The sequence below is a fragment of the Heloderma suspectum genome, chromosome W (genome assembly GCF_057233095.1).
Source record: "Heloderma suspectum isolate Gila_16-S chromosome W, 16-S_ref, whole genome shotgun sequence".
Classification (NCBI taxonomy): Eukaryota; Metazoa; Chordata; class Lepidosauria; order Squamata; family Helodermatidae; genus Heloderma; species Heloderma suspectum.
Genome location: NC_139475.1, coordinates 65,850,655 through 65,863,396, shown reverse-complemented (window position 1 = coordinate 65,863,396; position 12,742 = coordinate 65,850,655). Strand labels below are relative to the sequence as shown.

The following is a 12,742-nucleotide window of genomic DNA, read 5'->3' as shown; positions in this document are numbered from 1 at the left end:
ACAGGTTGAATATCACCTAGCCTGGCAGACGAACCACCCACTAACAGTACCTCTGGTCTTGCCTGGATTGAGTTTCAATGCTGCCAGAGCAACATTGGCTCCTACCGGAAGTCCAACATCCCTAGGATTTGCACCAGGCACACAACCCTATGCAGAACACTACACACAATCACAGTTCATCAAAATTCTCCAAGTAATTTTTATCTCCCACCATCAGTGCAAAGCTCAGGATGATAAACACTTTGCTCATGGAATCCTGCATGAAGGGTGAAGTGCAGGAGAACACAAACTCAAACTGTTGCTTTTAAAAATATATCCAGGTTTTAGGTTTGCAGGTTCATTACAACTGTTTAATTACTAAAGAACTTCTAAAGCAGCACTTGGGGGCTGCCATTTACTCGCAGGATTCAGACAAACGTACATCTCCTTATCTACATTTCACAAAAGCAAAATCCACAGATGCTTTCCAACATCATGCATCTAGTGAGGGCAGGGGGGGGAAGGATAACAGGTCAGTGCTTTTCCGTGAGCTCTGCTTTTCCCTGATGGGTGTGTAACACTCTTATCTATGAGACCCACATCTGAGCTCTGCTCTCAGCCACTGTTTTCACCCTTAAAGAACATTAGAACACCACATCAAAATTCCTGGGAACAAGCAATAAACGTGATACTGACAGGAGTGGACTGTACCACTTTCATGAGAGCCACCAAACGTTGCTAAGCTGTCTGGTTCCTACTAACCATGCTGGTTGGGGCTGATGGGAGTTGGAGTCCAACAACATCCAGAAGGTCACAGGTTACCCAACCGTAGCACAGACAATGCTGAGCTAGATGGACCAATGGCCTTACTTGGTATAAGGCAGCTTCCTGTGTTCTTATGTCATGGGATGTTCAAACCAACATTAGCGTTTTGGGGGTAACTGAACAATTCAAGTCTGGCAAAACAGTGGACAGCCAGTCCAGATTTCTCCCACACAAACTAGCAAAGGTCCCGCGACCAGAAGAAAAGACAAAGCAAGTACTGGGTCAGGCTGGTAAACAGCAATACTGCCCGCAAGAATTGCTGGAAGCCTCCCTCCACCTCACCGCAGTGATCTGCTCCCCGCATTCTGGTTGATTAGCCGGGCTGCAGGGGATAGGAGTCGAGGCTTCCCGGGCTGTAGAGATAGTGGCCAAGGGCCATATGTGGCCCATGGGTTGCCCGTATGTGGCTTAGAAGCTCATTAGGGTAGGGAAGTCAATCCAAGAACTAACTCACTTCAGGCTTACGGCTCCCATCACCACACATGATTCACAATCCTCCTTCTCATCACTCTCGATTCCTTAACCCTGGGGTGGACTGGCTTGCATGGTTTGTTCCTTCCCGCTCCCCCCCTTAGAATACCAGTGATCCACCCAAGCGCTTTAATTTTATAGGGCAAGAGATTGCACACACAGGATATTGCAGTTTGCTAATCTGCATTTGCTTAAGCAGCACCCCAAGGGATGAATAACGCCAAGATCTACAGAGTCCAGCATTTTTGCAAGAAACTCAGCAGACACTCAACAATCCATACGGAACTGGTTGCTAGTTCACCTTCCATCCAGCCCCACCAATCATAAAGAAAAGCACCACTGAGCCTTACGCTGAGGTGATGGCACGGTATCGCTCCTGGCCTGCAGTGTCCCAGATCTGCGCCTTTATCGTCTTCCCATCCACCTGGATGCTCCTGGTGGCAAACTCCACGCCAATGGTGCTTTTGCTCTCCAGGTTGAATTCATTGCGGGTGAAGCAGGACAGGAGATTGCTCTTCCCCACCCCAGAGTCTCCAATTAGCACAACTGGGAGAAAAAGACAATATAGCACTGTCAGCATTCATTCACTAGTTATGCTGGGATTTGTGAACACAAGGCAGGCAGGCGGGCACTGCAGAGATCAGAGGCCTTGCTGCCCCCAGGGAGAGGAACAGTGCCATCTCCCGGGGAGCAGCAAGGTCTCTGTATTCTTGGAGACAAACAGTGCACACTTGGCTAGCAAATGGTCAGCCAACATTACATAGCCGGGGCAAGGTTTCTTGGCAAAATCTGATACATTACATGCAAACATCTGGAGAGCACTAGGTTGGGGAAGGCTGGCCTAGGGTAAAGACTTATCAGCTTTACTACAGCTGCGTGGTTTTATTTCCATGTCCAAAAAGCTTTCCCCCCTTGCCCTCTTTCCATCTCCAAATCGCTGGCTTCTTTTTGCAGTGACTTTTCACCTTTCAAAAACAAGCAATAAACCGGCACTGACAGGACTGGACTGAATTGTCACTCGCAGCAACTATTCAAAAGCTTGTGTTTTACTTTCATGGGAACCAAATGTCGCTAAGCTGATTGGTGTCGGTCACTCGCAGGTTAACATATGACACCAATTACAGCTCAATGGCTGGCAGGCTTGAATCCTGTAGACCAGTCTTTCCCAAGCTGGTGCCCTTCAGATGTGTGGGACTGCAACTCCTAGCAGGCTGGCTGGATGATGCAGGGAGTTGCAGTCAAACACCTGGGGAAGGAGCCTGGGGAAGGAGGACCAGCCAGCAGCTGCACCAGGTGGAGCCTGAGCCTGCTTCTGCCCCCGCCCACAGGTACTTAAGGCGGGGCTGCCAGAGGCTGCTCGGGAAGGAGCCTGGGGAAGGAGGACCAGCCAGCAGCTGCACCAGGTGGATCCTGAGCCTGCTTCTGCCCCTGCCCACAGGTACTTAAGGCGGGGCTGCCAGAGGCAGCACCTCGGCGTCGCGCCAAGTGCAACGCTAAGTGCGCACTTAGCGTCGCACTTGGAGTCGCGTAGGACCTGAAGATCCACCCACCTGCCTCTCCAGAGACACCAGCAGCCACAACACCAGCAGCAAATAGCAGCAGCAGCAGAGGGCAGCAGCTTTAAAGACAAGGGGAAGGGGTATTGTGGACTTTATCTGCTCCTTCTTAGCTGCTGTTCTCTTTTATCTCTTTTATATTCTTTTAAACTGTTGTGTATTTTATATCTTAATATTTTAATATGTGCCTGGGAGGACTATTGGGCAACTCAGGGGGTGGGGGAGGTGCCACCATAACTGTGGTCACGGGCAGGGGGAGGTATGGCGTTGGGGGATTAACAGGCCAGCTGAGGAGAAGAGGGGCTAGACACCTTACAGCTGTCCCCTCTTCTGGTTCTTCCCCCAACCTGATGGTTCCTGGCAGCCTTACCAGTCTGCCCTCAGGTCTGGTGGTGCTGCTGCTGAATGCCAGGTCGGCCCAAAATAAGACCTCCCTCATCCATGATTTGATTGTGGATGAGGGGGCTGACCTGGCATGTATTACTGAGACCTGGGTGGGGGAACTGGGAGGGGTCACTCTCTCCCAGCTGTCCCCTCCTGGGTACTCGGTGCAGCACCAACACCGACTTGAGGGTCGGGGAGGGGGGGTTGCTGTGGTCTATAGGAATTCAGTCTCCCTCTCCAGGCTTCCTGCTCATTCGAGTGCAGATCTTGAGTGTCTGTACCTTGTGTTGGGTACCCGGGACAGATTAGGGATTCTGTTGGTGTACCGCCCACCCCGCTGCCCATCAGACTCCCTGCCTGAGCTGACGGAGATGGTCTCGGACTTGGTGTTGAGGACCCCCAGGATGATGGTCCTGGGGGATCTCAACTTCCATGCCGAGGCCGCTGTATCCGGGGCGGCTCAGGACTTCATGGCCGCCATGACAACCATGGGGCTGTCCCAACATGTCATCGGCCCAACGCATATAAAAGGACACACGCTTGATCTGGTTTTCTCGACTGGGCAGGTGGATGGTGATCTGAAAGTGGAGGAATTAACATCTGTCCCTTTGTCATGGTCAGATCACTTCCTGCTGAGGTTTAGACTCCTGGCAGCCTTCCCCGTCTGCAAGGGTGGGGGACCTGTTAAAATGGTCCGCCCCCGGAGATTAATGGATTCCGATGGATTCCAGAGGGCTCTGGGGGATTTTCCTGCTGGTATGGCTGGTGCTCCTGTCGAAGCCCAGGTCGCTCTGTGGAATGCAGAGATGACTCGGGCGGTTGACACGCTCGCGCCCAAGCGCCCTCTCCCTCTGCGCAGAGCCCGGCCAGCTCCTTGGTATACACCTGAGCTGAGGGCAATGAAGCAAGAGGGGAGACGGCTAGAATGCAAGTGGAGGAAAACTTGTGCTGAGTCTGACCGAACACAGGTAAGAGCCCACTATCGAGCCTACTCTGTGGCGGTGAGGGTGGCAAAGAGGCAGTTCTTTTCCACCAGCATTGCATCTTCTCAGTGTCGTCCAGCGGAGCTTTTCCGAGTGGTTCGCGGCCTGTTACATTCTGCGCCAGGGAGAGAGATGGTGGAACCCTCGGTAGCACGCTGTGACAAGTTTGCGCGGCACTTTGAGGATAAAGTCGCTCAGATTCGTCATGAATTGGACACCACCATTAATGCAGTTCCATTGGTAGAGGCGTTCAGAGCACCGTCTGGTCCAGTTTTATTGGATGAGTTTCAGTTACTGAGGCCTGAGGATGCGGACAAGGTGCTTGGCCAAGTCCGATCGACCACTTGTGTGCTCGACCCTTGCCCTTCATGGCTTATTAAATCAAACAAGGAGGGGATGTCCGGCTGGGTCCAGGAGGTTGTAAATTCCTCCTTGAGAGAGGGAGTGGTGCCTGCCGCTTTAAAAGAGGCGGTAATTAGACCACTCCTGAAAAAGCCTAACCTGGACCCAGAGGATGTTAACAATTATAGGCCAGTGGCCAACATCCCCTTCCTGGGCAAGGTGCTTGAGCGGGTGGTTGTAGGACAGCTCCAGGCACTGTTGAATGAAACGGATTATCTAGATCCATTTCAATTGGGCTTCAGGCCTGGTTTTGGAACGGAAACTGCCTTGGTCGCCCTGTGGGATGACCTCTGCCGGGAGAGGGACAGGGGGAGTGCGACCCTGTTGATTCTCCTGGACCTCTCAGCAGCTTTCGATACCATCGACCATGGTATCCTTCTGGATAGGTTGTCTGGGTTGGGAGTTGGAGGCACTGCACTACAGTGGTTCCGCTCCTACTTGGATGGCCAACTCCAGAAGGTGGTGCTGGGGGATTATTGCTCTGTGCCATGGCAATTGTGCCATGGGGTTCCACAGGGCTCTATTTTATCCCCCATGCTGTTTAACATCTACATGAAACCGCTGGGGGAGGTTATCCGGAGGTGTGGGCTGGGGTGCCATCAATATGCAGATGACACCCAGCTCTACCTCTCTTTCTCATCAAAACCAGGTGAGGCAGTGGCTGTTCTGAACCAGTGCCTGGGCACGGTAATGGACTGGATGAGGGCCAATAAACTGAAGCTCAATCCAGACAAGACGGAGGTACTGTTAGTGGGTGGTTCGTCTGCCCGGCTAGGTGATATTCAACCTGTTCTGGAGGGGGTTGCACTCCCCCTAAAGGATCAGGTTCGTAGTTTGGGGGTGCTCTTGGATCCAGAACTGTCACTTGAGGCACAGGTGAACTCAGTGGCACGGAGCACTTTTTATCAGCTTAGGCTGGTATACCAACTACGCCGTTATCTGGACAGAGATAGCCTAGCTACAGTTATCCATGCTCTGATAACTTCCCGTCTGGATTACTGCAATGCGTTATACGTGGGGCTGCCTTTGAAAACGGTCCGGAAACTTCAGCTGGTCCAAAATAGGGCAGCAAGATTGTTAACAGGGACTGGCCTGCGAGCTCATATTACGCCAGTACTTTTCCAGCTGCACTGGCTGCCAGTCCATTTCCGGGCCCGATTCAAAGTGCTGGTGTTAACATTCAAAGCCCTTAACCGCTTGGGGCCAGGCTATCTGAAGGATCGCCTCCTCCCATATGTGCCTGCCCAGACCTTAAGATCATCGTCAGTGGCCCTTCTCCATGAGCCCCTGCCAAAGGAAGTGAGGCGGGTGGCTACTAGGAGGAGGGCTTTTTCTGTTGTGGCACCCCGGCTCTGGAATGAGCTCCCTAGTGAGGTTCACCTGGCGCCTACATTGTACTCCTTTCGGCGCCAAGTGAAGACCTTTTTATTTTCCCAGGCATTTTAGCTTTCTAAATTTTTATCTTTGCTGTTTTAAATCTGTATTTTAAACTCCTGCACTGCTGCTAGGTTTTATTGTGGTTGTATTGTTATATTGTGGTTTTAATGTTCTATATATTTTAAATTGTTTTATTGTGTGTTGTTTGGTTTTAGTTTTTGTGAACCGGCCAGAGAGCTTCGGCTATTGGGCGGTATAGAAATGAAATGAAATAAATAAATAAAACACATCTGGAGGGCACCGGCTTGGGGAGGCTGGTGTAGACCCATAAAATACTCCATTCCAAATAACTGCACTTTTCTTTAATTGCTCCTTCCCTGCCACCCATTCATTGACTGCAGTTCCCCACTGCCAGTTCATGATTTTAGAAAGACTTAGTGAAGATGCACAACCAAACAACGTTCGCATGAGTAGCACACAAGCAGCGCTACTTGTGCAGTTCTAACACATTGCTGAATACAGACTTTGGCAAAGGAAGTTGACTCCAAAGAGCTACAGTCTTGGTATACTGTATATGGCCACAACGTTATTAACCAATGAAAAGATGAGGCTAGGATTCAAACCCAACCATGTGTGCATGTATTAACAGCGGGGGGGGGGGGATCCCTCTGCAATAATTATTTTTCTAAAGACTGGGAAAATACAAATGGATTATAGAAGTGGGGGTGGTGAGTATCTCTTTGGTAGAACGAAGGAAGCGGGTTATTGAGCTGGATTAAGTCTGGGCCTACAGGACTGGAAACTTCCCATGTTGTTCAGTCTCACAACCCACCCTAAGCTCTTGGGACAAAGCACAATTCATCTGTAAATGTGTTAAGCCATCCAAGCCCACCATGTACATCTGTTCCTAAACAAAGCTTCTCATGAGGAGACAGATGTTTACGCCAATCCTTCCACTTCCAAAGAACCAAGGCACCCAATTACCCCCCTACAGCCACACTTCCCTGCCCCCAAATGCACTACCGTTTGCCAAGGCATTTAGCACTGCATCCTCCACCGGAATACCCCTATCCTCATTCCCACGTGGGCCCATACCTACCACTGGTATGGTTATAAACGCCATAACATCTTTAGCCCTGTTCAGGTTCCTCCTGTTTAGGTTCCAAACAAAGCTGCTCTACAAATCCCAGCCCACCAGCTTCTTACCCACCCATCGTTTGTAACCTGCCTTCAGGACCATATGGCAGCCTTGAAATTCTAGTGCTAGAACAAAAGTGCTCCTAGAACCCATTTCCAGAGCCATTTAAAGACCTGTCCCTCAAACAAGCCCCTTCTACTCCCAGCCTATGTACAGTATATGCAGTGAGGGTCTCCCAGCCACATGAGCCATTTAAGCTCCCCAGATCCCCCTCTTCCAACATGGGGTGTTACATTTTTACTTCCCAGGCCTCCCACTCAACTCTTCTCTAACCCTTTCCAGGCTCCCTCCTTTCACGCACCCTTCCCAAACCCCATTCCACTTTCCAGCACCACCACATACACGCCCCCTCTTTCTCCAAGACCCTTCCCCTCCAGCAGAGGGGGAGACCCCTTTCCCCCTCACACCAGTTGCAGATGCTTTCGGACCTGGGTGAGGGTTCTGTGACCCATTTACAGCCTCCCTGGAGCCACTGTACACTCTCCCTCCAAGATCTCTGCATACATTTCCCCACCAATCACCCCCCATAGCTCCTTCTCCAAACCCCCACATCCACTGCCCAAGACCCCACAACTCCCTTCCCAAGATCCCCCTAAGTTCTCCTTTCCACCCTGCTTCCTTCTGAAGACCCCTTTCTTTCAACGGCCATGCTGCACACCTTCTCCCAGTTCCCCTTGTCTTCCTTTCCAAGGAGTCTGCTTCCCACCTCCCAGCTGAGCTGAGCTGAGCAGAGCAGAGGAAGCTGCTCCAGCTGGTCTAGGGACTACAGAAGTGAGCGAGCTCCCAGATAGTGAGTGATCAGAGCGAGCAGACAGGGGGAGCAAAGAGGAGGTGGCCAGGGGAGGTCAAGGGGGAGGCCCCTAACATTTTTAAAAAAATTATTTGTCTTGTTACACACACTTCCATACCAGTGGGGCTCTGGTTTTAACCTGCAGTGAGTAGAGGACCAGGCACAGGCTACTCTAGAACAACCAGGAAGCTAGACACAAAAAGGGAAAAGAGACTATGGAAGAACAAGACTCTCCAGTGGTGGTGACCTGTAAGGTGTGTGCCATGTTTGTTTTCTTGCCTGAGAACAACATGGCCTACACCTGCAACAAGTGCAAGTTGATCATGCTGCTGGAAGAGAAAGTAAGAGGACTGAAGCAGCGGCTGTCGACCCTCCAGGGAATAAGAGAACACGAAGAGTTCTTGGACAGAACGGAGGAACTACAGCAGCAAAGTGAAGACCAGAAGCTTGAAGAGCAACAGCAAGATGAGGCAGAAATGGGAAATGCTGAGGTGAGGAAAAATGCAGTAGAGGAGACTCCTTGGAAAAGGGTGACAGTTAGGAGAAGAACTAGACGCCACTCTGCACCAGTGGAAGCTGTGGAACCGATTCCAGGTACTTGCGGATGAGGCTGGAGGGCAGCCTGCAGAGGAAGAATTACAGGGGAAGCCGCATGAGAGCGAGCAAGAGGCTGAAGGTCAGTCAAGCAGAGGTAATGAAACCCAGGCCTACAACAAGAAGAGTGGTAGGAGTGGGAGACTCCTTGCTGTGTGGGATTGAGACCCAAGTATGTCGCGAAGACCCATGGACTTGCCAGGTATGTTGTCTCCCGGGAGGACGGATTAGAGACATGACTGAAAGGTTGCCTGCACTCATAAAGCCCACTGACAAGTATCCCTTTCTTCTCAGCCATGTGGGAACAAATGATACCGCCAAGCAGAGCTACAAAGAAATCACGTCAGACTTTGAAGCTCTGGGAAGGAAACTCAAGAACATTGGGGCCCAGATAGTTTTCTCATCCATCCTTCCAGTAGTTAGAAGAGGAACAGAAAGGGAACGAAAAATACTCGGGGTGAATGACTGGCTACGAAGGTGGTGCCGACGAGAGAGATTTGGATTCTGGGACCACGGGCTATACTTCCTGGAAGACGGGCTGTTGGCTAGGGACGGGTTGCACCTCACAAAGGCTGGGAAGAATGCGTTTGGCCACAGCATGAAGAACTTCATCAGGAGGGCTTTGAACTGAATCCTACGGGGAAGGGAGACGTAAAGTTGGGGTAACAATGGACATAGGCGCATGCACCACAACAGAGACAACAGCTCTGATAGCGCCCAATAATAGTCTTCAGACACATGTAGGAAGAAAGCCAGACCATGAAGCACATGGTCTTCGACGTCTATATGCTAATGCCCAGAGTATGGGAAACGAACAGAACGAACTTGAACTCTTAATACAGGAGAGAAATTATGACTTGATAGGTATAACTGAGACTTGGTGGGATGACTCTTATGACTGGAATACAGCAACTGAAGGATATAACTTGTTCAAAAAGAACAGGAGGAACAGAAAGGGAGGTAGGGTTGCACTGTATGTGAAAAATACATCTCTCTGCACAGAAATACAGGAGGATGAGCTTGGTAGCCCCATCAGGGGCATCTGGGTTAAAATAAATGGAGCAAAGAATAAAAGGAATCTGGTGGTCGGAGTCTACTACCGGCCACCCAACCAAGGAGAAGACGAGGATGAAACTTTTGAAAAGCAAATAGCCAATGTTTCAAGGAAGCATGATGTAGTAGTAACGGGGGACTTCCATTTCCCTGATATTTGTTGGGAGACAAATTCTGCAAAACATGGCCCCTCCAGGAAATTCCTAACTTGTGTGGCAGATAACTTCCTCCTACAGAAAGTAGAGGAAGGACCTAGAGCAGTGGTCCCCAACCTTTTTGGCACCAGGGACCGGTTTCGTGGAAGACGATTTTTCCATAGACCGGGGGGGGGGGGGGGGGTCCAGTTGCATCCGTGTTCTTTGCACTAATAGGCTACGTAAAGATTTACGTAGCCTATTACTTGAAGAACAGGGACGCAAATGGCGTCTGCTATGCGGACACCATTTGCGTCCCAGTGGCCAGAAGTCCGCCAGTGGACGGAGCCGGCTGGCAGCTCTGCGGACTCGCCACAGAGCAGAGCCGGCTAGGGCCGGCAAGGATTCGGGGGGGGGGGGGAGGGACGGATCGCCTCCCCACCCCCGTGGACCCAAGGTAAGGGGGTTTCGCACATCCCTACACTCACCTCCTGCTGTACAGCCTGGTTCCTAACAGGCCACGGACTGGAATCGGTCCATGGCCCAGGGGTTGGGGATCCCTGAACTAGAGGACTGACTATCCTTGACTTGATCCTAACCAACAGAGATGACTTAGTGGGTAAAGTAGCAGTTACAGAAGCTCTGGGGGAAAGTGACCATGTTATACTGGAGTTCATGGTTCTAAAGGAAGCAAAAGCCAAGTGTAGCCAAACCCGTACACTGGATTTTAGGAAAGCTGATTTAAATAAACTCAGAACAATGATAAATAAGGTCCCATGGCAAGCAACTCTTAACAAGAAATGGAGTCCAAGATGGGTGGGAGTTTTTAAACAAGGAAATTCTTAAGGCACAATTACAAACAATTCTAACAAGAAGAAAAGAAGGAAGACAACAGAAGACGCCAATGTGGCTTCACTAAAAGCTAAGAGATGACCTGAAAACAAAGTACACATGTAGGAAGTGGAAAGAAGGCCAAGCAACAAAGGAAGAGTACAGACAGGTAGCACAGAATTGCAGGGATTGCACTTCAAGAAAGATGCAGACAAGCTAGAGAGGGTTCAGAGGAGGGCAACAAAGATGATCAGGGGACTGGAAACAAAGCCCTGTGAGGAGAGACTGAAAGAACTGGGCATGTTTAGCCTTGCGAAGAGGAGACTGAGGGGAGACAGGATAGCGCTCTTCAAGGACTTGAAAGGTTGTCCCAGAGAGGAAGGCCAGGATCTCTTCTCGACCATCCCAGAGTGCAGGACACGAAATAATGGGCTCAAGTGACAGGAAGCCAGATTCCGGTTGAATATCAGGATAAGCTTCCTGACTGTTAGAGCAATATGACAATGGAACCAATTACCTTTATCTTCAAAGGCCGTGCAAACTCATCACAGCGTGCAACTGAGGGTTCCAAAGTCTCTCTCCCTGGCCCAGGATATTACAGGCTGTGAACCACTTGGAAAAGCTCTGCTGGATGACACTGAGAAGATGCAATGCTGGTGGAAGAGAACCGTCTCTTTGCCACCCTCATCGCCACAGAGTAGTCCTGAGAATGAGCTCTAACCTGTGTTTGGTCAGACTCAGCATGAGTTTTCCTCCACCTGCGTTCTAGCTGTCTTCCCTCTTGCTTCGTTGTGTATACCAAGGAGCTGGCCGGGCTCTGCTCAGAGGGAGAGGGTGCTTGGGTGCAGTCATGTCAACCGCCTGAGTCATCTCTGCATTCCACAGAGCGACCTGGGGTTCGACAGGAGCACCAGCCATACCAGCAGGAAAATCCCCCAGAGCCCTCTGGAATCCATCGGAATCCATTAATCTCCGGGGGCGGACCATTTTAACAGGTCCCCCACCCTTGCAGACGGGGAAGGCTGCCAGGAGTCTAAACCTCAGCAGGAAGTGATCTGACCATGACAAAGGGACAGATGTTAATTCCTCCACTTTCAGATCACCATCTTCCTGCCCAGTTGAGAAAACCAGATCAAGCGTGTGACCTTTTATATGCGTTGGGCCGATGACATGTTGGGACAGCCCCATGGTTGTCATGGCGGCCATGAAGTCCTGAGCAGCCCCGGATACAGCAGCCTCGGCATGGAAGTTGAGATCCCCCAGGACCATCATCCTGGGGGTCCTCAACACCAAGTCCGAGACCACCTCCGTCAGCTCAGGCAGGGAGTCTGATGGGCAGCGGGGTGGGCGGTACACCAAAAGAATCCCTAATCTGTCCCGGGTACCCAACACAAGGTACAGACACTCAAGATCTGCACTCGAATGAGCAGGAAGCCTAGAAAGGGGGATTGAATTCCTATAGACCAGGCAACGCCCCTCTTCCCTGGCCCTCGCGTCGTGTAGGTGCCAGAAGAGGGGGTAGCTGTAAGGTGTCTAACTCCTCTCCTCCTAAACTGGCCTGTTAATCCCCCTCCCCCTTCCTAGGCCCACTCCAAGCAGGGTGAGGGTCCTCTGCCCCCTTCCAAAGACCCCTCAAAGCCAGCCTTCTGAAGCCCCCTCTAAACAGGGGTCCCCACATAAGGCCTCCCCCTCCCCCTCCCCCTCCCCCTCCCCCTTTTGGATGGAAGGCGGGCGTCGGGGACACATTCAGAGCCCTCCAACCCCCCCTCCCCCCGCGGTCCGTCTTCCTCGTACCTTTGAAGAGATAGTCGTACTCGTCATCACGGGTTCCCATACCGACGCCGCTCTCTCTATTTCTCGCTCGGTCTCTCGATGGGGCCGTGTTTGCCTTCCGTCCCGCTCGAGGGGAGGGGAGGGGAGTGGCGGCGGCGGCTTTCCCTGACAGACACCGAGGCAGGCGGAGGGTGGAGTCCACTCTAAGGAGATGCGGAGGGGAAGGGCCAAGAGAAAGATTGGCAGCCCTCTCCGCTTATCAGCGGCCGCCCTCGCGCTCCGAGGGGCGCCCGGGGTCGAGCGGTGCGAGCGCAGGGGCGCGGTCAATCAGAGGGGCGAGGGAGAAATGGCCAGAGCCAATCAGAGGAGCTAAGGCGGGAGACGGCGGTGGC

General features: G+C 51.6%; 1 pseudogene across 1 annotated transcript in view; it reads right to left on the bottom strand.

Annotated features, from left to right (window-relative positions):
- Window positions 1–12,529, bottom strand: part of LOC146334108 (ras-related protein Rab-11B-like) — a 35,225-nt pseudogene extending 22,696 nt beyond the window's left edge. The window contains exons 1-2 of the transcript XR_014786436.1: window positions 12,372–12,529; window positions 1,626–1,821 (exon numbers count right to left, since the gene is read on the bottom strand). The product of XR_014786436.1 is annotated as a ras-related protein Rab-11B-like (transcript). The remainder of the gene's footprint in view (window positions 1–1,625; window positions 1,822–12,371) is intronic.
- Between the last annotated feature and the right edge of the window lie 213 nt (window positions 12,530–12,742).